Source organism: Lithobates pipiens, unplaced genomic scaffold, assembly GCF_037356315.1.
Source record: "Lithobates pipiens isolate NorthernLeopardFrog02 unplaced genomic scaffold, aLitPip1_a1.2 Scaffold_8, whole genome shotgun sequence".
Lineage (NCBI taxonomy): Eukaryota > Metazoa > Chordata > Amphibia > Anura > Ranidae > Lithobates > Lithobates pipiens.
Window position 1 is genome coordinate 469,873,195 of NW_027507903.1, and position 26,742 is coordinate 469,899,936.

General features: G+C 45.2%; 1 protein-coding gene across 2 annotated transcripts in view; it reads left to right on the forward strand.

Moving 5' to 3' along the window:
• Positions 1 to 7,857: 7,857 nt before the first annotated feature.
• Positions 7,858 to 26,742, forward strand: part of LOC143960244 (uncharacterized) — a 57,754-nt gene continuing 38,869 nt past the window's right edge. The window contains exon 1 of one of the 2 annotated variants that reach the window (XM_077468616.1): positions 7,858 to 8,024. The gene's annotated coding sequence lies outside the window, so the exon portion shown is untranslated. The remainder of the gene's footprint in view (positions 8,025 to 26,742) is intronic. The other variant, XM_077468617.1, reaches the window with a different exon arrangement.

The following is a 26,742-nucleotide window of genomic DNA, read 5'->3' on the forward strand; positions in this document are numbered from 1 at the left end:
GAGAAAAAGTGGCGTTTGGGGACCTGCCACTGAGGAACCGCACATTGTACAAACTCACGGAAGGGGGCCGAGTCTACCAACTAAAAAGGCAGCAGTTGAAGTGCTAGCAATTTAGTCAAGCTAGCATTCAACCGCTGGGCATGTGGATGGCTGGGAGTGAACTTCTTTCGCCGGTCCAGCAGCTGGGGCAGGGACATTTGCCTGCTATAATCGGACGTGGGTGTACCGCTAGCAGAGTTCCCGGAAGCACTTGGCTGTGACACACCTAATTCTACACCTTCATTCCTCTCAGAGCAGGTTTCAGAGAGGACTGAAGGTCTAGTGGGGTTGGAGATGCCAGCTGATGAGGAGCAAGGAGAGGTCCGCTTTGTTCTTTGGTGTGGGTCTTTGAGGTACGCTTGCCAACGAGCTGCATGGCAGGTCAACATATGTCTGGTCAAGCATGTGGTGCCCAAGCGGCTGATGTTTTGGCCACGTGAGATACGCTTGAGACATATGTTGCAAATAGCAGCAGTGCGATCTGATGCACACGTCTCAAAAAAGGCCCACACCAAAGAACTTTTAGAATAACGCGCAGAGGAAGCGCTCTGCACAGGCGGAGCTCTGCGGTGTGATTCAGTCGGTGTGCTGCCCCTAAGCTGGCCCCCGGAGGGCATCCTGCCTCGTTGGACATGTGCCTCCTCCTCCTCCTCCTCCTCCTCTCTCCTTCCAGGCACCCACGTGGAGTCAGTGCCCTCATCATCCCCTCCCTCTTCATCGCTGTAGCAAACCTGGCAGTATGCTGCAGCTTGTGGAACATGACTACCAGATTGCTGTCCTTCTTGAGCATCCCCTCTCTCTGCGCTCACGCTACTGCCTTCCTCTAGCTGAGTGTCATCATCAGAGCCCACAAAACACTGGGCATCCTCCTGGAGCATGTACCCAACACTGTGCTCAAAGAGTTCAGGAGACTCCTCAGGAGGACGTGGTGGGTCTAGGGAAGGAGTCACTGATGATGACTTTGAGAGGAGGGAAGACGATGCGTTGGCAGCTGCTTTGCTAGTACCCTGAGACTGGGTGAGAGAGGATGAGGAGGATGAAGAGGGCTTGGTCATCCACTCTACCAAGTCGTTGGCATGTTGCGGTTCAACATGTCCAGCTGCCGAAAAGAAGGACAAGCGTGTCCCATGGCCACGTGCTGATGACAATGCACCGCGTCCACGACCAGCACTGTTGTCTCTAGACACAGAGCCTGCTTGCCCTCTTTTATCGGCTCACGCCTGTCTGCCTCTCCTTGCTGGCCTTCCAGACATGGTAATGGCCTGAAGGGAGTTGGGTAAAAAAGCAGTTGGGTAGTGTATATTGTGCTAGAGGCACACAACACCCACTAACTCCTGCAGATGCCTTTATTATAGAACACCAGAGATAAAGGGGTATATACAGATGTATACTGTGCTGTGCTGGAGGCACACACAACTTCCAATAACTCCTGCAGATGGCAAGTGGTCTCAAATAGAGAAGAGCTATGTAGGTGGATATAGCGGTATGTACTGGGTACAGAGCACGCAGACAGCACGCACTAGCTCCTAACACTACTGACTGCAAGCTCTATTATAAAAGATAGATTACTAGCTATATAGGTGAGGTGAATATAGCGGTGTATACTGCGGTCACGGCACGCAGACAACAACCACTACACAACAGCAAGATCGAAAATCGTCCGAAAACGATCGGTGTGTACTGTGTTGAAGGTACACAGAACACCCACTAACTCCTGCAGATGCCTTTATTATAGAACACCAGAGATAAAGGGGTATATACAGATGTATACTGTGCTGTGCTGGAGGCACACACAACTTCCAATAACTCCTGCAGATGGCAAGTGGGCTCAAATAGAGAACAGCTATGTAGGGGGATATAGCGGTATGTACTGGGTACAGAGCACGCAGACAGCACGCACTATCTCCTAACACTACTGACTGCAAGCTCTATTATAAAAAATAGATCACCAACTATATAGGTGAGGTGAATATAGCGGTGTTTACTGTGGTCAGGGCACGCAGACGATAACCACTACACAACAGCAAGATGGAAAATCGGCCGAAAACGATCGGTGTGTACTGTGTTGAAGGTACACAGAACACCCACTGCTTCAGACGCCAACACACTACACAAGGCCGCCGCGCTGGTGGCCTTATATAGTGTGGGGCGTGTACTACACAGCCTGAGCTATGATTGGCCACAGGCATCCTGTGGCCAATCATGGCTCTCCTCGCTGCTGGCGCTGCGATTGGCCAAGCATGCGGGGTCACAGTGCATGCTTGGCCAATAATGAGCCAGCAATGCACTGCGTCATCGCAGTGCATTGTGGGCCGTGAGCGCCACACGAATTTGGTGCGAACGGACCAAAATTTCGGACTTCGCCGAACGGACGAACAGCCGATGTTCGAGTCGAACGTATGTTCGACTCGAACACGAAGCTCATCCCTAATGGTGGGGTATGGTGTCTAGCCAGTTATGTTGGCTTGGATGACACACAAGTATAATGTGCTTAGCAGTGTACAGGAGATGAGGAAAATCCCCTGACAAACTTGCAGCATTAAGTAGAGGTAAATTCTAAATGGATGACATTTAGTTTGTCATGTGCACGGTATATCATAAACAATTGGCTTTTTTAAAAATAAATAAATGTCTTGTTTTCCCCTTTTTATTCATCCTTTATTGCATCCCTGTACTGCTGATCTCCTACAGTCTCATTTAGAGTCCCTTTTTTGTCTACATACAATCTAGTGTTGGCTGCATGGCATATCTCAGAGTGGATTTCTTGATAGTGACCATGCATGTTAAAATGGCCTTAGTCTTGATCAGAAGCCCTTGTGAAAGGGTGGCAATGCAGCAGTACAATCGGGAGACAATGGGGTTGATTTACTAAAATTGGAGAGTGCAAAATCTAGTGTAGCTGTGCATGACAGCCAATCAGCTTCTAACTTCAGCTTGTTCAAAAAAAAACTTGAAAGCTGATTGGTTTCTATGCAGAGCTGCACCAGATTCTACACTCCTTAGTTTTAATAAATCAATCCCATTGTTTTGTCACCCTATAATAGAAAGTGCCTGATCAAGGACCTTCATTTCACTGGGGAATATTTGAATGGAATTTGCTGAGTTATAGAGATTGAAAATTACAATAACATGTTAAAGTTTGAGGTGCACATACACCAATCAGCCAAAGCATTATGACCACCCACCATAACCTGTCAAGGCATGGCCTCCATTATGCTTCTGAAGGTCTGCTGTGGTATCTGTCACCAAACAGTAGCAAATCCTTTAACCACTTGCTTACTGGGCACTTAAACCCCCCTCAGTCCCAGACCAATTTTCAGCTTTCAGCGCTGATGCACTTTGAATGACAATTGCGCAGGCATACAACACTGTACCCAAATGAAATTTTTATCATTTTTTCCTACAAATAGAGCTTTCTTTTGGTGGTATTTAATTACAGCTGGGAGTTTTATTTTTTGCTAAACAAACAAAAAAAGATGCAAAAAAAAAAAATCATGTTTAATAATAGATGAGGCAGCACTGATGGGCTGCACTGGTGGGCACTGATGGGCTGCATTGGTGGGCACTGATAGGCTGCACTGGTGGGCACTGATAGGCATAGTTAAGGCGGCACTAATAGGCACAGATAAGGCGGCACCGATGGGCACAGATAAGGCGGCACTGATGGGCAAAGATGGGCACAGATAAGATGGCACAGATGGGTGGCACGGATGGGAACTGATAGGTACCACTGATAGGTGGCTCTGATAGGTGGCACTGCTGGGCACTGGTAGATGACACTGATGGGCACGGATATGTGGCACTGGGGTGCAGCACATTTGTTAAGGCAGATTGTGGGCACTGCTGGGTGGCACTGTGGGCACTGCTGGGTGGCACTATGGGCACTGCTGGGTGGCACTGACGGGGGCACTTACTTTTTATTAATGTGGCACTGGCAGGGGGCAGGTGGGTACTGGCAGGGGGCAGGTGGGCACTAGCAGGGCTGGCCGTGATCGGGACTAATGTCCCGATCACGGCCGCCGGTGATTGGCTTTTTTTTTTTCTCCTCGCGCTGACAGCGCGAGGAGGAATAATAGCCGATTACCGGCTCCGTTATATCACATGATCAGCTGTCATTGGCTGACAGCTGATCACGTGATAAGGGGTCGGGATCGACCCCTTGCACGGATCGGTGATCAGGCGAGTCTCCTAGAAAAGGAGATCCGCGCTGTAGCCGTCATTCGGCTATAGCGCGGGTCTCAAGTGGTTAAGTCATTTTAGGTTCCAAGATGGGGCCCTTCATGGATCAGACTTGTTTTTCCAGCATATACTCAATTGTATTGAGATTTGAAGCAAAGTCTACACCTTGTTGTGTTTCTCAAACCATTGCAAAATTCAGCAGCCCAAGCCATCTTCTTTCATTGCTCCATGATTCAGTTCTAATGTTCATATGCCAAATATAGGTGCTTTTGGTTCTGGAAGTTCACCTACCTGTCTGCTTGCAGTTTTCTGCAGAATGTAAACTGAGTGGCACTTGTGCAGTTCAGATTAGATTGCCAACGCAATCTATGTGTGCCAGGATGGCTGTCTCCAAAACATCCACAGGAGTTAGTCATCCTATGCTGATGTTAGAGAATAGGTAAGTATAGTGGCTTTAGTTCCACTTTAAGATGAGGGAGCCCCAAGATGTCTCCTCCCCCTACAGGAAGGAGTAACGGATACATACACTGATCAGCCATAACATTATGACTATGCACCATAATCCATCCATACATGGACTCCTTCCCTAGACCTCTGATGGCATGCTGTGGCATCTGGCACCAACTTATCAGTAGCAGATCCTTTATGCCACGTGTTGAACACAAAGCCCGCAGGCTGAATGTGGCCCTCCGTGCCATTTTATGTGGCCCTCACACCTCTCCTGCATCTGCAGCACCCCTCCTCAACTCTGCCCTCACTTTGTCTCAGCAGTCCGAAGCAGAGAGGACAGCGCTCCTACTCAACTCCCCCCCCCCCCCCCCCCCCAAGGAGTTTAAAGCGGGGTTCCACCCTAAAGTGGAACGTCTGCTCATCGGAACCCCCCCCCCCTCCGGTGTCACAATTGGCACCTTTCAGGGGGGAGGGGGATGCAGATACTTATCAAAGACAGGTATTTACACCCACGTCCGGGCATAGACTCCCACGGGGGTGTCTTTGCCTCTTCCTGTCCCTGCGCTCTGTCTGCTGGGAAACACACGGGTCCCAGAGACAGCGCGGACAATTCCTATTGCGCTGCGCAACTCGCGCATGCGCAGTAGGGAACCAGGAAGTGGTGGTGGTGGCAGCAGCCGAGCGATTGATCGGCCTCGGCTGCCGGCATCGCTGGACCCCGGGACAGGTGAATGTCCATTTATTAAAAGTCAGCAGCTGCAGTATTTGTAGCTGCTGGCTTTAAAAAAAAATTCCACAGTGAAATCCCGCTTTAAGTGGGCTCTGTGTCCTTTTTTTTTTTTTTTTTTTAACAGAAAATTTTATTAGACAAATCAGCATTACACTGCAAAGTACAGTAGATCCGATATTACACAGTTGTAGAAAGGAAAAAAAAAAAAAAAAAAAACACCTTCATCCAGTAACCATTCTTAAATCAATAATCCAGCAGTACAGATAACAGGAGCATCCATAACTCTATCATAAATGCAGGACATTCCCAGCGAAACTTCACAGCCATCATGCAGGTACCTGACATTTGCGTGAGCCCGCGGAAGGGGGGGGCCAGGGAGGAAATGGTCGGGAGAGAGAGGACAGGGCGGTCAGCCGGGGGGGGGGGGGGGGGATCACCACCGTCTCAGCTCAACTCAAAGTTAGGGGGAGGGGGAACCAAGATCAGCGGACGCATCTATCCAGGATGACCAAATTTTATCAAATTTCCCCGGGCATTGTCTACTTTCATAGGTCAGCTTATACAGGGGGAGCACCAGGTTCACTGATTTCCTCCACAAGGCAGGGGTAGGGGGGTCCTCGAGTTTCCATTTCAATAGAATCTCGCGTCTGGCATAATACAATGCGAAGGTAAGGCACAGTTTACAGTACCTGTCCCCCTCAACGTCTGCCAAATGGCTCAATAGTAGGGTTTGAGGGTCGACCTGAAGGTTCGACCCGGTCACAGCATTTAGCGTAAAAACCACTTCCTCCCAGTAGGGCTGGATTTTGGGACATGACCAGACCATGTGCCAGAAAGTGCCCTCCTCCTGTTTACACCTTTGACAATTAGGGTCTCTTTGGGGGTAAATCCGCGCCAGCCTCTGCGGGGTGAAGTATGCCCTATGCAGGAATTTAAATTGTATAAACCTGTCTTTCGCGGCTATCATTGTTGGAATGTAAGAAGTCAGGCACTCCTCCCATTCCTCCTCCCCTAGGGACGGAATGTCCGAACTCCACTTCTCCCGGGTCTTGGTCAAACTAGTATCATGTTCCACCGTTAGGTAAAGATATAAGGTCGACAGGGTTCTCCCCATCACCCTGGAAGTCAGTAGGCGTTCAATGGAGTCCGATTCCAGAGTCAGAGGGGCAGGAAACTGAGCCCCAAAGGCGTGCTTCAGTTGCCAATATCTGAACTGGAAAGAAATTGGAAGCCCATATGTACGTCTCAGTTCTTGGAAAGTCATTAGCCTACCCTGATGAACTATGTGCTTTAAAGTAACGATTCCTTTTTTCGCCCACAGAGAAGGGGGGCTCTGTGTCCTTTACAGGTTTAGCCTTTCGTTATTACTAAAACCAGTAATAATCAAATACACAGTCAATTATTTAATATGATAAAGAGTAGATACATTTATACAGTCTTATAGATACAGCCAGCCCTTTATAGGCAACCACAATGCTGATGCAGCCCGAGATTAAATTGAATTTGAAACCTCTGCTTTAAGCCCGGTAAGTTGTGAGGTAGGGCCTCCATGGACTGGACTTGTTTTTCCTCAAACCAGGCCACCCACTTCCATTGCTCAGTTGTGATGCTCATATGCCCATTGTATGGGCTTTTGATTGTAGACATGGGTCAGCATGGGCACCCTGACCAGTCTGCAGCTACACAGCCCCCTACACAACAAACTGCGATGCACTGTGTGTTCAGACACTTTTCTTTCAAAAGCAGCATTAAACTTTTTAGTAATTTTGAGCTCTTCTATTGTATCGAACTGCAGTGGCCAGCGTTCTCCCCACATGTGCATTGGTGAGCCATGGCTGCCCATGACCCTGTGGCTGATTTGCTGGTTTTCCTTCCTTTGTCCACTGCAGACCAGGAACATCTCACAGGACCTGCAGTTTTGGAGATGCTCTGACCTAGTTGTCCAGCCTTTACAATTTGGCTCTTGACCATTTTTTCTGCTTTCAACACATCATCTTTAAGGACAACATGTTCGCTTGTAGTCTAATATATCCCATCCACTTTCAGATACCATAGCAATGAAATAATCAATGGTATTCACTTTACCTGTCCGAGGTCATGATGTTATGGCTAGTTGGTGTGTGTGGGCCATAATAAAAATTTCTCTAACAAGACATTTATTTCTCTTACTATGGATGTTGCAAAATCTTACTAAAAATACTGTTTACTCTGAAGTATTTTATAATATTAAAGTCCCGTCACTACTGACACTGAAGTAAAACACTGTTCAAAAAAAGCAATACTTTAGGTTATTCCTATGAAATGAGACAAATAGCAGCACATGTTTGTGGTTGTTTTGGAGAATGTTTCATCATTATTTTCCAGAGGTAGAAACGGCTCCATGACTAACAGTAAAAATAGAGATCTCTCCGGAGAGATTACGGCTCAATTCCCTTGGGACAGTCACAGTGTCACCAGTCGCAGGATAATGAGTGTTAAGGTGCCCTTGGCACTCTGAGTGTGCGGTTATGTATTATCAGTACTATAAGGACTGTGGCGGAGACACAGATGTATCGTTGCTGGTTCTGTATGGAAGACGAGTAGGGAGCACCAGAGGCCTAGGACTGTGGAAGTGGCACATGGTAAGGTGAGATGTCTGAGGCTTTTTACCTTAATGATAAACCTAATACTATGCAAGAATGGGGAGTCACAGCCTGTAATTGGTTTTTCCAAAAGTTGGTTTATTCTGGAATTTGTGTTATATAACTCCAGCCCTGTGTGCCTGTTATCTAATCTCATAAGACCTGACAATAGTGCGTTCATATCAACTATCCAAATTACCCTAAAACCTAAGGTAAAGTAAATGCAGCTTCTGCAGAAAACGGGTTTAATTATATGGGCAATAAACAGATTTGGGAAGAACTGGAAATCAAAAGAACCCGTAGCAGAGAAATACCCCACCACCTTAAGCTAGAGATGTTTGGAAACCTCCTTTTATGTTGGTGGTCAGTGGAAAGCTCCCCCTTTTATTTCTTAAATTTATAATCCGGACAAGCTTCCCCTCACATTAAAAGTCACTGGAAAGCCCCACTTCATATCGGTTGTTAGAGAAAAGACCTACCTACTTTGTTGGTCAAGGAAAGCCTCCCACCCCTTCCATTGGTAGTTATAGGTCAGTAAAAAGCATCTTCCTTACAGTGGAGGCCAGGGAACCCCCCGTGTATATTAGTGGTCAGTGAATCTCCACCCCCTCACCGTATACTGGTGATCAAGGAACATGCCCCTTACTAATTAGATCAGCGAAACACCCACTTATTACATGGTGGTCAGGGGTAGGTCCACACACTTACATTAGTTAGTAGAACCTCTCCTATATATTGGCGGTCAAGGAAAGCCCCCCTCCCCCAGCACATACACACCGGTGGTCAGGGAAAACTCCATCAAAATAATAATGATCCAGGTATGTCAACCCTGTACCTTGGTTGTCAGTGAAAAGATTCCCCCTGTACCTTGGTGTCAGGGAAAGTTCTTTCTTAGGCTGGATTCACACCTATGCAGTTTTTGCAGATTTGCACTGCAGTCCATTTAACATGGTTTCCTATGGAAAGGTGTGAATCCAGCCTTATAGTTATACTCATTGGCACAAGTTACTGACCTTTAAAGTCCTCATTTGTAAAATGGTGGAATGCAGTCCTAGCAGTGCCAGAACAGCTTGGGGGTCTCCTATGAAGAAGGCACTTCATATCACCATATTGGCTGGTGCTATGCTGGACCTAGCAAGCAAAACTATCCCCATAAAAAAACAGACTGCCCTTTATCAAGCCAGGTCCACTTGATAGTAAGTACCGTTTACAGCCGTTTAACCCAGAATAGAACCTCTGGTACCCCCTCCAGTCCCCACAGCAGCTACATTGGCTGGTGTGACGTCAGTTATGCCACTGGATGAGGCACAGGACATGGGTGTAGGTGGGGAGGGCCTGAGCACATTATGTAGTGTTTTCAGTACTGGGGTCTCCTGTTTGACTCTCATCATCTGCATGGAGGTTGTCGGTTTTATCTGTGTTTGTGTGCACCATCTTTCTCCTAACACACAAAAATATCCTGGAACTGAATGTTTGCCCTTAAAGTTCAATTAGATTGTAAGCTCCTCTTGCTAGGATCTGCATACAGAATATAAGTTATGGCAAACAACAGTTCTGAGTAGGTTTTTGATGTTTTCATCCAAACTATAAACTGCGTTATATGGAGTTTTTTTTCCATTGTAGTCGTTGATGGTAAATTGAGGAACATTAGCGAAAGATTTAAATTGGTAACAAGCACATACCAGTCATCAGGTGGATAAGGATTTATCAGTGGTGATGAGTATATGTTACAGTGTAGGGTGGATCTTTCTGCTCATGTACAGGGGTTTCCAAACCAGGGCCCATGGGCTAGATCCAGTTCAATATTTTATCCAGCCTGCGACTAGAGTCAGTGACATATCCTCAATGTGCACATACTGTGGATTCAGATCAGCAGAGGCTGCCTGTGGTCTCCTCTTCATCCTTATTTAAGGAGAACCCTGTTCTATTGGCAGACCCTGATGTAATGGGGGCTTTGATAGGGACTCTGATGTAAGGGGGATCTGATGTAAAGAGGGACTCTGATGGGGGGAGGGGGCGAGGGGACTTATTTATTAAACTGATTTATTATGCTTGCCCTTTTACTGAAAAGTTTGGCGACCCCTGCTCTAGTAAAAAGTGAAGTCTGTTATTTTGTGTTTTATGGGGTAGATATTTGGCTCTGTTACTAGATTCTCTGGCATGTTTTACATTGCAGTTTGTAATTTTTAGAACTGGTTACTTCAGTGTTTACTGTCCATCAGGGACAATAAATCCTAGACATCTTTTACTGTCATCTTTGATCCAGGATGCAACTTTGGATGGATGTGACTTGGATGCAACTCTTTGACCAATAATAGACAATATTCACACATATAACATTTAGGTGTGACTTTCATGTGACTTTTGAGGGTTTGCGTTGCAGTCTATAACATTGAAGTCACATGAAAGTCTGACCAGAGTAGTGCAGGAACCTTTTTAAAGTTGTCATGGCTTTAAGCCACACATATTTTAATGGTTGTTATTGAAAAACGTGGGGTGCGTCTTGTCATGCAGCTTTAGTGTCCAAAGTCACATGAGTGTGAACTCAGTTTTGAAGTTAAGTACGTTTTATTTTTACTTTGTTATAACACAAAACACTAAAAACATCTTTTTAAAAAAAAAATAGGACTGACAACAGAATGAGGGCTAAGCACAAAAGCTAAAATCTCATTAAAGGCAAACCAATATAAGATGAACACTGACTGCCGAATGAGCAGAGAAAATTGGGACAACCTGTGTTTTCATTGACCATCCATAGGCCTTTTTTTCCCCCTCATTTTCAGTGTTTATTGTTGCACCTTCCTGAGACTCCACAGGCCATAAAATATAAAACGATTGTGGAGTTGATGCTCTTTCATGGAAATTGATGTAATAATAATTAGCATGAGACGAATCGATTGGGCTTTGAAGGATACATCCCCTAGGAATCGGCCTTGTCAGGATTAGACTCAGATTCCCTTTAATATCGAGTTAATTAAAGGCGGAGCAGCTCAGCATCCTTCTCGTATTTTATAATGACCGACCTGACTGACTGACATCAGATTATCGATCCTGGCAGAAGGTAATCCATTGCTGATTCAGTTTTTGGTTAGATCTGTGAAGGTGAAATGGGACCCTTTTAGAAGAAAATATCCATCATTTGTCTCCTGGTTGATCTGAGCCGGCAGCAGTGTGAATCACCATCCTCTCCACCCTGATGCAGATTGCAGATCCTGATAACATTGCTGCACTGGTCAGCTTGTAATTATCCAGAGAAGCCTCTCGATACCATTCAGGCTCTTTAAGCTCAGATGATATTTTTAATTGGCTCTGAAAACAGAATGTTTTCTGTGAGCATTTTTGTGTCAATACATAAGTCCGTACACAAGTTAAAAGTTTCTCTCCAACTCAAGTTCAGAAAATAATTTTAACTGTCACGTGTTGTGTAGAGCCCCGTCCCCGCGTGGCAATTGGTGCCCTTCCTGCACGTTGGTGAAGCTGTAGAAATGCTTTTTGCAGCAGCTGTGATAGAGTGGGGAAGGGTTGGGGTGGGGTTTAGCAGGAAGGGTGTGGGGTTTCGTATCAACACAAATATGTATTAATAATTCATTGGTTTTCAGGTGTTCAACTCCACCCAGATGTACAGAGACAGCCTCTGAGCAGCTGTGCAATGGCACCGACATGTGCAGGAGTCCTATACATTGAAAGTCTAAAGGCCCGTACACACGATCGGACTTTTTGACAACAAACATGCAAATTAGCTGTTTTGGAACAACATCCGACCGTGTGTACGCTCCATCGGACAAACTTTTTCGGTTTTCATCGGACTTTTGTTGGCTGTGTGAATGGACAAACTTTTTGACAACATAAGTCCGATGGAGCAAAGTATGATCGTACGCAAAACCATCGGACTTTTGTACAAAATACAAACACGCATGCTCAGAACCAATGCAAAAGATCAGACAACAATACAGGAGTTGACCAAAGGTGGTGCTGGAGTAATTGAACGTCCTCTTTTGAAATGTCGTCAGTAAGTTGAAACGTCACTACGTGTTTGTTGCCTAAAAAGTCAGATCGTATGTATGCAATACAAACTTGCGGCCAATGCCTTTTGTTCAAAAGTCCACGGGAAAGTTTGTACAAAGTCTGATCGTGTATGAGGCTTAAGTCTCTATATATGGTCAATATCGCTGGCCATAAATAGGATGATTGTTTGCCAGATATGATGAAAGATTTGATAACTTTCATAATAATTAGAAGAAAGATTTCACAGTGGCCAACAGATGCAGATATTGGACAAACTGGACAGAAAGCCATTCTGATCAATCATTAATAATGGAGGTTACCAATCAAATGATCCAATGAGGGGAGATAGCAAATGAAGGCACCACCTTAAACTAAACGACAAACTATTTCCAGGACGAGCTTTTAGATTTTGAATAACAATAGTTTGTATTCTTCACTGTTGTCACAATGCTGATCCTCTCTAGATTCAGCCCTTTACTTGTCACTGAGAAGGGAAAAGTATGCAGCAAGTCTAATCACAGATATTGATTTGCATACTCCTTCCAAATTAATCCACTGAATCCAATGGATCAGTATGACAGTGCCGGTGACTGTTTCATGACAGGTTTCCTTTAAAAACCATTATAAATTCTCATTACAATTATGCAACTCAAAATTTACAGCAGCCCAATGCCCCAGTAATGATTCACGATTAGGGTGCTGTGTGGTCACGGGCAATAGGCTCAATTCACAAAGATTTAACACAAAGATAATTATCTTTATTTTCAGTCACATGCCTGGCGTTCTTAAATCTAATTTTACGTAAATGTTTTGGAAATAACAATCCTTATCCTGGCGTGAATTGGGTTTGATGCCCAGTAAGGTACTTGGTATATGAACACTGCACACCTAGGCTGGACAATATAAAGACAGTATGCCTCTCTCCATCAGGTGGCACTGTTGTAGCAGACCTAGGATTGCCGATATTAAAGTTGAACACTATAGGGCTTCTTTATAGGGCCTGGAAATAGAATTTTCCCCAGTTTGTTTGAAGGGATTTTGCAGTTTTGTTTAAGCTGTTTATAAAGTCTTTCCAGCTTTTTTTTTTTTTTTTTACTTTTTCCTCCTTGCTTCCACATTTTGCCTGTCTTTTGTCCATTTTACTATTTCTCCACAATAAAGGTACATTTGATTTGTTTTGGGTCAGTTGCATTCTATTATTGTTTTTTGTGTTCTGTATCTAGGTGTTTTTAAAGCAATCTTTATTTTACTAATCACATTTATAATGACAACTAGGAGCGCTCATTGCTGTTTTCTCCTACCTGTGACAACCACACTGTCCACTAACAATCAGGAACCAATAAGCACAGATCATGTGAACACCCTGGCAGTTATTGCACGGTGATCACATGGCTTTGTTTGTAAACAGCTGTTAATGACAGGTGATAGTTTCTTTAAAATTAATATGCATGGAGGGAAAAAAAAACAAATAATTTTAAAGGAGATAGTACTGTTTAAAAAAATAAAGTTTAAATGAAATAATTTTTTTCCCTACTTGTCAGCCTATAATACAAGATCTGAGAGGGGAATATATTAAAGCAAATTTAAAGTCTTATATGAACATAACAAACAACATAAAAAGTTATTTATACATGTGCAGTAATGCAAATAAGGTTGATGCTGTGATCCCAGGACATGGCCCAGGGCACCGCATCAGTAGGAGGGCCAAGAAATGGGTCTGCCTGGCAAATATAGGACCGTTGTACAGTATGTATACTTGATAATGTTTTTATCCATTTCCCATTTGTATTTTCTCTTTGGTTAAGTACCGTATTTATTGGCGTATAACGCGCACCCCAAGTTTAGGAGGGAATTTAAAAGAAAAAAACTTTTAGGAGGGAAGTTTAAGGAAAAAAAACTTACATTTAAATGCCCGTCAATGCAGCCTTATCAGTGTCATTTGCAGCTTTGTCAGTCCATTGCAGCCTTGTCAGTGTGTTTGTCGTTTAAAAATGGCACAGCCGAGATACATAGCGGATGTCCTGTGTATCTCGGCGGCGCTCGGTAGTTCTCGGCAGCTTTTGGGTATTTTTGGCCGTTCTTGGCTATTTTTGGTCACACTCGGCCGTTCTCTGCGGCTTACGTAAAGCCGAAAGCCCCCGAGAACAGCCGAGTGTGGCTGAAAATAGCCAAGATAGCTGAGAATACCCGGAAGCCACAGAGAACGGCAGAAACGAGTAGCAACAGCGGGGGATTGGCGTATAACACGCACCCCCGATTACCCCCTGATTTTAGGGGGAAAAAAGTGCGTGTTATACGCCGATAAATACGGTACTCATTTATATAATATCTGGGCATATCAAGAAGAAACTAGGCTGTTCTATACAGTGGAGAATATCTTGCATTTTTGAACTGTCTAAAGAACACTTTGTAAATTGTCACATGTCTTGTTCCCTAAAAAAGGGGACAGGCTTTTTTTTGTTTCCTTAACTAATTAATGTCTGATTCCCTGTCTATATCCACCAGCAATGCTCCCCCACTATGGACATTATAAGACCCATGACGGGTTCTTTTGGTGGCGTTTAGCAAATTCTAGTCCCAACAAATGTCATATTTCTTCTTATTGAAGATACAGTAAATGGGGAGAAGGTGTTTGATGAATAAGAATTAAGTCATTAAAAGAGGTTTCAAAGATTCTTTTCACATTAACACAAACTTTGGCAGATTAATTGCTGGCAATTCCAACAACAGATGGACAGAGCGAGGAGAAGAGCAATTATTCTAATCATAATAAACAAATTTCTGTCTCTCCCAGTCTTTTTCTCCATGTATTCCCATGGGATGAAGACAACCCTCAGTGTACAATGTGGTGCCCATAGGTCCATTAAGTCCCATGGACTTAAACTGTAAGTCCAATCAAAACTTTTAATTTTAATCTTGGATAGGGGTAGAATTAGAACCCCTGTCAGGTCTTAAGCTGGCCATACATGGGTTACATATAGTTACATACATGGGCTAGTTTTTTTTTTCATTCAACCAGTGGGTCAGTAAAAAAAAAAAGGGAGCCAATTTCCCCATCCACACATTGGATTTGTGTCATTGTATTCTGACAGCTGGGAGACTCTCCCACTGTCAGAATACACAGATCAGCCTTGTGGCCTATTGCCTGCGGCACTGATCAAGTGAGAAAATATGGACAGGGCAGTTGAACATAAGTTGATCGGTAGATTGACTTATCTTCAACCACAGTGGCTACATAAGGATCGAAATTTAGCCAGTCCCTTTTAAACCATCCTAATTTTAATCCATGTATGGTCAGCTTTACGTCTATTTGGGGCTCTGTTTCCCCTCGCTTCATGTCACAATGACAATAATGTTACTAGACTGGAAGTAAAAGAAAATCTGAAACTGAGACACAGACTTAAAAAAGGGGTTCTAGCCTTCTGTGACTCTATTAAAGTATTTTTATTTTTTGTGTCCTTGTTGCAGACAGGAAATGAGGGGAAATCTCTTTACTGGAGTCCCGGGTAGCAATAAAACTCAGGCACTAGAAAAGCAAAACAAAAAAAGGGCGCACCAGCCTAGTGCATTTCCCTTTTGTAAACTGTTTGAAAAAAACAAGATAGATGTAGATTCTCATATGGTTTTTAGTAAGCTGTATAAAGTCAAGTGTAAGGCCCCATGCACACGAGACGCACGTGCGTTCAGATGCAGTTGGACAGTTTTTTCAACTGCCCCTGAACTCATTCAATGTTATCCTATGTGTCCATGCACACAGTCTCGTTTTTTTTCCGTTTTTATGCAGTTGCGTTTAGTCTCGTTTTTCCAGAAGCAAAAAAATGCTTTCAGAAACAAAAATTTCCACGTTTCAGACGCAAAACGCGGCAAAACGCCGCTACCGCGTTTAGCCGCGTTTGCGTTTATATGCGTTTTTAAAGGTGACCTTTTTTTTTACATTAAAAATCTCAAAAATGATGGCAAATGATGAAAAACCATTAGAAAAATATTTTAAACAATTGCAATTGCAAGTGGACAATCCACAACTTGTGGCAAGTGACATGGCAGGTGGCAAGTGACGTGGCAAGTGGACAATCCACAACTTGTGGCAAGTGACATGGCAGGTGGCAAGTGATGTGGCAAGTGGACAATCCACAACTTGTGGCAAGTGACGTGGCAGGTGAAGTGGCAAGTGACGTGGAAAGTGGACAATCCACAACTTGTGGCAGGTGACGTGGCAAGTGACCTGGCAGGTGACGCGGCAAGTGACCTGGCAGGTGACGTGGCAAGTGGAAAATCAACAACTTGTGGCAGGTGACGTGGCAAGTGACGTGGCAAGTGGACAATCCACTTGTGGCAGGGGATGTGGCAAGTGACGTGGCGAGTGGACAATCCACAACTTGTGTCAGGTGACGTGGCAAGTGGACAATACACAACTTGTGGCAGGTGATGTGGCAAGTGATGTGGCAAGTGGACAATCCACTTGTGGCAGGTGACGTGGCAGGGGACGTGGCAAGGGACGTGGCAAGGGGTTCTAGCCTTCTGTGACTCTATTAAAGAATTTTTATTTTTTGTGTCCTTGTTGCAGACAGGAAATGAGGGGAAATCTCTTTACTGGAGTCCCGGGTAGCAATAAAACTCAGGCACTAGAAAAGCAAAACAAAAAAAGGGCGCACCAGCCTAGTGCATTTCCTTCGTAAACTGTTTGAAAAAAACAAGATAGATGTAGATTCTCATATGGTTTTTAGTAAGCTGTATAAAGTCAAGTGTAAGGGATTTATCTTTTGGCTCTGATGAGAATTCCCTAAAAAAAACACAAGGGAAATACACCCAGGCAGCATCTTCCTGAGTCATTGGGCAACATTGTTTTATGATGATTTTGATGAGCTTGTGGTATACAGTTGTCTTTGTGTATATATCTATCTTGTTTTTTTTATTTATTTTTTATCAATAAATGGTGTACAAAGGTAATGCCCTAGGCTGGTGCACCCTCTTTTTTTGCTTTTCTAGTGCTATGGTATTGAGACATCTGCAGTCCTAAGAGGGCAGGAAAGCATGGCAGTTTTTTTTATATTTGTTCTAAGAGGGCAGTAAAGCATGGTAGTCTTTTTTATATTTGTTCTAAGAGGGCAGTAAAGCATGGTAGTCTTTTTGTACTTGGAGAAGTGGATGAGTGAGAGGCTGAACAGCCTACTTGTGTACAGCAGGTTTTTGTTATTGTTAGCAGTAAAACTCAACAGAAGTTCTAATCAGTTCCCACTTCACTCAAAATGAATAAATGTTTTGTTACTCTTAAGCTTGGTCGTACATGGACTGAAATTTGGCTGCTTCAGCAGGGGCTGCCTGAGTTTTGATACATGTGTGACCACTGAGGTTGTCGATCTGTCAATTCATTTCAGTAGATCAGCGCTGCAGGCAATAGGCCTGGCAGTGCTGACCAGAGTATTCTGACAGCTAGGAGGTCTCTGTGCTGTCAGAATACAATAGCGGATGGGGGAATCAGGTCAGTTTTTTCATTCAACCCGCTGGCTTTGTGCTTCTGTTTTTGCATGTGTATCAAGGTTCAGCTCTTTGTTTCCTGAGAGCAGTCCAAGAGGAGGAGAGGAGTTTTTCAGTCCCAAAAATGCTTGTGAACGTGCGTGTTGCGTGTTTACACCCTTTGAAGTCCATGGGCAAAAACACTTCAATACGCTTAAAAAAAGCTAATATACTTTTTAGATCATAGGGCATAAAGCACAGGGTGAACAAGTGTGAACAGGGAGAATTAGAAAGAGTGGAATTCTGCATATTGAGCAGTGGTGATGCTTCCATTAATGGCGCACAGAAGCCGCCCCCTTTCTCCAGCCACCCCCGCTATGACTAATGGATTGAGACCCTTTGGCAGATGACGTGAATCTCATATTTTCTTTCCCTTGTGTTCAGCCATCATCTTTTCTCTTATACCGCGTACACACGACCAGACTTTCCTGGCAGACTAGATCCGAAGGGATTAGTCCGTCGGACAATCCGAACGTGTGTGGGTTAGTCCGATCATTTAAAAAAATAAATAAATAAATAATCCGACTGACCTAGAAATAGAACATGTTTCAAATCTATCTGACGGACTCAATTCTGAGGGACTAAAATCGGGAAAACCGTTTGCCTGTGTGCTGGCCCGATGGATGGACACAGTGGCTGCAATTGATGGGCACAAGGGAAGCAATTGGCTATTGGCTATTGAACGTCCCTGTTTAGTTCCGTTTATGTCATCACTTCCAAACGAACAGACTTAGTTCGGAAAGTCCGTCGGAACTCCAGCGAAAGTCCGTCGGGAAGACCGTTGGACCTAGTCTGCCAGAAAGTCCGGTCATGTGTACATGGCAATAGGCTTCCTCCATTTCTCTGCATGTATGTTATGACCTGCTATATGCTACAGTACGTGGCTTATATGCCATGGGGCATTCCCATTTATCCTGAGAGGCATCCCAATTCACATATATAGAACTAATTAAAGTACCCCTCACCTGCAGATTTATAATAGTCCCAGTTGACCCTCCAGTGGTTACAGCAGAAAAAGGTTCTGGAGTGGCCATCACTCTTGACCTTAAAACCATTAATCTGGAGGCATTTTGCCAAGATGAATGGGCAGTTCTACCACCTGCAAGAATTCAGAGCCTCATAGACAAGACTGCAAGCTGTCCTTTATGCAAGGCTTCACTTCCTGTTTCCCTTAGTAAGGATGCCAGTGCCTGCACCCGGAGCCAAGGGACGGCTCGCTTCAGGTGCCAACATCTCAGGCTCCCTGGACAGGTAAGTGTCCTTATATTAGAAGTCAGCAGCTACAGTATTTGTAGCTGCTGACTTTAATTTTTTTTTTCCAGGTGGAACTCCGCTTTAAGAACTAAGGGTATGCAGAGTTTAACAAGGGTCATTTCATTTGTTTACTTGTTGCCATGTTTTGTTTGATTGTGCCATTCTGTTATGACCTACAGTTAAATGTGAATCCCATAAGAAATCAAATAAATGCGTTTTTGCTTGCTCACTAAAGTTTTATTTAAAAAATGGTTCATACTGTTTACCAATTCTCCAAGGGGATGCTAACTTTTTAGCACAACTGTGTCTTTTACATATACATAGGTCCTGGCCTCTCTATATACATACATGTACAGTACCACCTGCATAGTCATACATGTGCACAGGGCCGCTGATAAGGGGGTAGCATCGGTCCTCCTGTACAAGGCCCTGGCAAGCTTGGGAATCAGATGTGGGCAGGAGATGGGGTGATTAGCACAGCAGGAAGGCAAATACAGGAACTGATCCATTGTGTCTCTCTTCCTGCGACAGCTGAAAGCTGGCTTCTCCTCCTCTCTTTCTCTGGCTTTCAATTTCTGCAGGCAGAGACACGCAGGGCAAAGATTCCTGTAATTGCTCCCCTGCCGCACCAATCACCCTATCTGTGCACTGTCCTTTCAGGATAGAGAGCAGGGAAAGGTCCAATAAATATGTCATATTTACTGGCCCCTTCCTTTTGTGAACGAACACAGTGAGTAATCGGTACCAATCACTCATTGTGTTCATTCATAACTGAAGCATACTGGAGTAAACCATGTTTATTATTCTTCCGTTTGTTAATGAACAGGAAGCCTCTGTACAGAGTGCTTTCTGTTCATTCACTGTCCAGTGTAGCTGAGGCTGCAGAGAAAGGGATGGTGAAATCGATGTCCTTAGTCCCTTTCTCTGTCTCAAAAGTGAGGCATCAGGAGTCTGTTTAGACCCCTGATATTTCATCAAAGTCCCCCACCCCCAACAACATTATGCGAATTTAAAAATGAGGAAAAAAACTATAATAAAATAGAGGCTAATTCACACAGGTTTTCTGGCCCATACAGTGTGATTGAGCAGTTTGTTGGTGAGGCTGGAGCCCCCTGTCACTCTGAGGACACAGTGGCTATACAAACGCAGTCATAGGTCTTAATTTGACAGTTGTGCGTAGGTGGCCCCAAATGCGCACACTCTTTTCGGGGCTGTAGCCTGTATCTACACACCTTTCAAATTAGGACCTGCAGCTGGGTTCACAGAGCCACTACACCCCATAGAGTAACAGCCTGCCTACACACAACTCCAGCCATGGGCCACAGCACTCATGTGAAGATCTCATACACACACACACACACCTTTAATTAATAACTCAATATAATTTTATCTTTTAGATTTAGCAGGATTTTTGTAAGTTATGTTGTGTTTGTGTCCGCTAATAATGATGTCATGTACCGTATTTATCGGCGTATAACACACACTTTTTCCCCCTTAAAATCGGGGGAAAGTCGTGGGTGCGTGTTATACGCCGATCACCCACTGTCTGCGAGTCAAAAATACAGAGCGCCGCCGAAAAATACCAAGCCGCTTTTTCAACAGCGCTCGCTAGAGGAACAGCAGGGAGGCGGGACTACGAGCAGAGCCGAGCAAGTCGGCTCGGTCTTTTTCGGTCGGCGCTCGCTCGGTCTGTCTCGGCGGCGGGAAATTTAAACATGGGCAAGGCTGTAAACAGCGCTGGCCAAGCTGCAAATGACACTGCAAAGCTGCAAACAGTGCTGGGCGAGCTGCAAATGACACTGATCGTTCTGCAATGATGGACAAGGCTGCAGATGCACACTGATAAGGGTGCATTGACTGGCATATAAATGTAAGTTTTTTTTTTCCTTAAACTTCCCTCCTAAAACTTTTTTCCTTAAAATGCCCTCCTAAACTTGGGGTGCGTGTTATACGCCGATAAATACGGTAATTTTATAAAAAATATTGCATTCATATTTTTATTGGGGGGGGGGGGGGCTTGTTAGGTAGGCTGTGCAGCCCTGCATGTGCCTCCTACATGTGCATACAAATTCCTTCTACACTGTACATGTGCCTCCAACATATACATACTGGTCTCTGCATATACTGTAAATACATATAGCTTCCACATATACATAACCTCACTGCTCAAAAAAATTCAAGGAACACTTTGAAAACACCATCAGATCTTAAAATATCATGCTGGATATCTATACTGATATGGACTGGGTAATGTGTTAGGAAGCAAGGGTACCACATCGTTTGATGAAAATTAAAATTATCAACCTATAGAGGGCTGAATTCTGAGACCCCCCTCCCCCCCGAAAAATTTAAGTGAAAAAAATGATGCAGCTGGCTAGTTTATTTTGCTGAAATTTCATTGCAGCAACTCAAAATGCCACTCAGTAGTTTGTATGGCCTCCACGTGCTTGTATGCATTCCAGACAACATCAGGGCATGCTTCTAATGAGATGACGGATGGTGTCCTGGGGTATTTCCTCACAGATCTGGACAAATGCATCACTGAGCTCCTGAACAAAGGTGCGACCTGGTGACATTGGATGGACCGAAACATAATGTCCAGAGGTGTTCTATTGCATTTAGGCAGAGCCGACTTTAATATTGATTGGGTCCAGGGCAAACATATTCTTGGGCCCCCCAATTCTGAGACATACATAAAATAGCAGGTGGACACAGTGATTGCAATTGGTTGCCAGATCCTTACCACTCACTGGCTGGTTGCTAGAGGTTACAACACATAATTTCTGCTTGCTGATTGGTTGCTAGAGGTTACTGTACATTATTAGCTCTCACTGATTGGCTGCTAGGGGTTACAGCACATCATTACCACTCAGTGATTGGTTGCTAGAGATTACAGCAGATCACTACTGTTTACAAATTGGTTGCTACAGGTTAATGCACATTATTACTACTCACTGAAAAGTGCAGCAATCTCAAATAATTGAGCAAGTAAAGCGGCACATTAATACAAATACTACAGGAGATGATTAGAGACTGCAGAAGATGACCAGAGACTGCGGACATGCTACAGGAGACAATCAGAGACTGTAGACATGCTACAGGTGACAGCCAGTGACTGCGGACATGCTACAGGTGACAATCAGAGTAGTGATGGCCGAACGGTTCGCCCGGCGGTCGTTTCGCGGCGAATTTCCGACTTTCGCCGTCCGCGGGTTCGAACGCCTTTTTCCGTCGTTCGCCCCGGCGGACTTACGTGTTTAATGTATACAAGAACTTTAACCTTTCGTGACACGTTTATCATGTGTTACAGGACAACCAATTGAGACATGACAGCTCATGGACACTTGGACATTCCCCCTAACCTATAAATACACCCGATCCGGTGGCCATTTTACATTCTTTCTTCTGTCACTGTAGGGAAAGGATCCTGTGTGGAGTAGGGACAGAGAAAACGCTAGCTATTTGGTACACAAAAGTTCTTTTCAGGACTGGTATAGGTGTTAGGTCAGCAGCCTGAGTTTCTTTTGTCAGTTTAGATAAAGGGACAGAGCGCTGTATGCTGCTATTTTAGGGACAGCTCAGCCAGATTAGTCTTTCTTCATCATCATCATCATCATCATCATTAGCTGTTACTATCAGGTCCACAAAAGAGCTGTTCCAGCTAATCGTTCCAGCCTACTCTTTTTTGCCAATTTGTATAGGGACAGGCAGGAAGCAGTGTGTCAGGCAGTGAGGATAATTTTAAAGACTTGCTGTTACTATTAGTTCCACAAAGGTTCTTTTCAGGACTGGTATCAGTGGTACGGTAATAGGCTTGTACACGTATAATATTCTTTCTTCCAAATATAGAAAGAATATTATACTTGACTGCTGCCCTTCTGCTGCAGTCTGCTAATCATTCACAACTCACTTGTTCCACAAAGCTCTTTATCAGGACTGGTAACTTGGTCTGTCTAGGGTGCTACGGTACATAGGCTTGGGTGCGGTACAGTCTGCTGTTCTGTAAGGACCGCTATCGGTCCACAATACATAGGGTTGCCGTGCACTACTGCTGACCGCTGCCCTATACTGCAGCAGTCCTTCAGCGGTATAGGGACTGACGTACAGTCTGCTAATCACTAACACACAACCTGCTTGGTCCACAAAAGTTCTTATAAGGACTGGTAACTTGGTATAGGGTGCTACGGTACATAGGCCTGAGTGCGTTACAGTCTGCTGTTCTGTAAGGACCGCTATCGGTCCACAATACATAGGGTTGCCGTGCACTACTGCTGACCGCTGCCCTATACTGCAGCAGTCCTTCAGCGGTATAGGGACTGACGCACAGTCTGCTAAACACTAACACACAACCTGCTTGGTCCACAAAAGTTTTTATAAGGACTGGTAACTTGGTATAGGGTGCTACGGTACATAGGCCTGAGTGCAGTACAGTCTGCTGTTCTGTAAGGACCGCTATCGGTCCACAATACATAGGGTTGCCGTGCACTACTGCTGACCGCTGCCCTATACTGCAGCAGTCCTTCATTGGTATAGGGACTGACGTACAGTCTGCTAATCACTAACACACAACCTGCTTGGTCCACAAAAGTTCTTATAAGGACTGGTAACTTGGTATAGGGTGCTACGGTACATAGGCCTGAGTGCGTTACAGTCTGCTGTTCTGTAAGGACCGCTATCGGTCCACAATACATAGGGTTGCCGTGCACTACTGCTGACCGCTGCCCTATACTGCAGCAGTCCTTCATTGGTATAGGGACTGACGTACAGTCTGCTAATCACTAACACACAACCTGCTTGTTCCACAAAAGTTCTTATAAGGACTGGTAACTTGGTATAGGGTGCTACGGTACATAGGCCTGAGTGCGTTACAGTCTGCTGTTCTGTAAGGACCGCTATCGGTCCACAATACATAGGGTTGCCGTGCACTACTGCTGACCGCTGCCCTATACTGCAGCAGTCCTTCATTGGTATAGGGACTGACGTACAGTCTGCTAATCACTAACACACAACCTGCTTGGTCCACAAAAGTTCTTATAAGGACTGGTAACTTGGTATAGGGTGCTACGGTACATAGGCCTGAGTGCGTTACAGTCTGCTGTTCTGTAAGGACCGCTATCGGTCCACAATACATAGGGTTGCCGTGCACTACTGCTGACCGCTGCCCTATACTGCAGCAGTCCTTCAGCGGTATAGGGACTGACGCACAGTCTGCTAAACACTAACACACAACCTGCTTGGTCCACAAAAGTTTTTATAAGGACTGGTAACTTGGTATAGGGTGCTACGGTACATAGGCCTGAGTGCGTTACAGTCTGCTGTTCTGTAAGGACCGCTATCGGTCCACAATACATAGGGTTGCCGTGCACTACTGCTGACCGCTGCCCTATACTGCAGCAGTCCTTCATTGGTATAGGGACTGACGTACAGTCTGCTAATCACTAACACACAACCTGCTTGGTCCACAAAAGTTCTTATAAGGACTGGTAACTTGGTATAGGGTGCTACGGTACATAGGCCTGAGTGCGTTACAGTCTGCTGTTCTGTAAGGACCGCTATCGGTCCACAATACATAGGGTTGCCGTGCACTACTGCTGACCGCTGCCCTATACTGCAGCAGTCCTTCAGCGGTATAGGGACTGACGCACAGTCTGCTAAACACTAACACACAACCTGCTTGGTCCACAAAAGTTTTTATAAGGACTGGTAACTTGGTATAGGGTGCTACGGTACATAGGCCTGAGTGCAGTACAGTCTGCTGTTCTGTAAGGACCGCTATCGGTCCACAATACATAGGGTTGCCGTGCACTACTGCTGACCGCTGCCCTATACTGCAGCAGTCCTTCATTGGTATAGGGACTGACGTACAGTCTGCTAATCACTAACACACAACCTGCTTGTTCCACAAAAGTTCTTATAAGGACTGGTAACTTGGTATAGGGTGCTACGGTACATAGGCTTGAGTGCGGTACAGTCTGCTGTTCTGTAAGGACCGCTATCGGTCCACAATAGATAGGGTTGACGTGCACCACTGCTGACCGCTGCCCTATACTGCAGCAGTCCTTCAGCGGTATAGGGACTGACGTACAGTCTGCTAAACACTAATACACAACCTGCTTGGTCCACAAAAGTTCTTATAAGGACTGGTAACTTGGTATAGGGTGCTACGGTACATAGGCTTGAGTGCGGTACAGTCTGCTGTTCTGTAAGGACCGCTATCGGTCCACAATAGATAGGGTTGACGTGCACCACTGCTGACCGCTGCCCTATACTGCAGCAGTCCTTCAGCGGTATAGGGACTGACGCACAGTCTGCTAAACACTAACACACAACCTGCTTGGTCCACAAAAGTTTTTATAAGGACTGGTAACTTGGTATAGGGTGCTACGGTACATAGGCCTGAGTGCGTTACAGTCTGCTGTTCTGTAAGGACCGCTATCGGTCCACAATACATAGGGTTGCCGTGCACTACTGCTGACCGCTGCCCTATACTGCAGCAGTCCTTCATTGGTATAGGGACTGACGTACAGTCTGCTAATCACTAACACACAACCTGCTTGGTCCACAAAAGTTCTTATAAGGACTGGTAACTTGGTATAGGGTGCTACGGTACATAGGCCTGAGTGCGTTACAGTCTGCTGTTCTGTAAGGACCGCTATCGGTCCACAATACATAGGGTTGCCGTGCACTACTGCTGACCGCTGCCCTATACTGCAGCAGTCCTTCAGCGGTATAGGGACTGACGCACAGTCTGCTAAACACTAACACACAACCTGCTTGGTCCACAAAAGTTCTTATAAGGACTGGTAACTTGGTATAGGGTGCTACGGTACATAGGCTTGAGTGCGGTACAGTCTGCTGTTCTGTAAGGACCGCTATCGGTCCACAATAGATAGGGTTGACGTGCACCACTGCTGACCGCTGCCCTATACTGCAGCAGTCCTTCAGCGGTATAGGGACTGACGTACAGTCTGCTAAACACTAATACACAACCTGCTTGGTCCACAAAAGTTCTTATAAGGACTGGTAACTTGGTATAGGGTGCTACGGTACATAGGCTTGAGTGCGGTACAGTCTGCTGTTCTGTAAGGACCGCTATAGGTCCACAATAGATAGGGTTGACGTGCACCACTGCTGACCGCTCACCTATACTGCAGCAGTCCTTCAGCGGTATAGGGACTAAGAGTTTTGTCACAGGGTCATTTAAAAAATGACATGCAGAGGAAGAGGCAGGCCCTTCCGCAGGGGTGGTAGGGGTAGGGCAGGAGCAACAGGCTTGAGCCAAAGTGGGAAGTTGCAGAAGGTGCGTTCAATTACTTTAAAGGATGCACCAGACTTGGTTGAGTGGCTCGCTCAGCCTTACTCTTCTGCACCCTCCTCATCCTCTCGATCTGCACCCTCTTCTTCACTCTCTGCTATGTGCACCCCCAAAGACACTACCACCAACAACACGACCACCACCACCACCACCACATACCTTCCGCTTGAGTCACTGGAATTATTTTCCGATCCATATCAAGAGGACATTTCTGATGCGCAGCCACTCTTGGTATTGGATCAGGAAGAGGAGGTAGCAACAAGCGCTACTCAGCAGTCTGACGCCAGTACCCAGATCAGCCCAAGGAGGAGGTTGGTCCCCGGTGTTGCTGCCTACTCTACTTATAGCGGTGGGGAAGGTGACGTTGATGATGACGTGTCTAGTGATGTCACGTGGGTGCCCACAAGAGAGGAAGAGGAGGGGAGTTCAGAGGGAGATATGGACCAGCAGATAGGGAGGAGAAGCAGCAATGACTTACATTGCACAGCAGGGACAAAGCAGACTGCAAATGTATCAGGAGCGAGTCATCGACCATGTACGGTCACATCTGGCGCTCCCAGGACACCGGCACATGGCTCCGCAGTGTGGGCTTTTTTTAACGTGTCCGCTGCTGACAATAGCGTTGCCATCTGCAA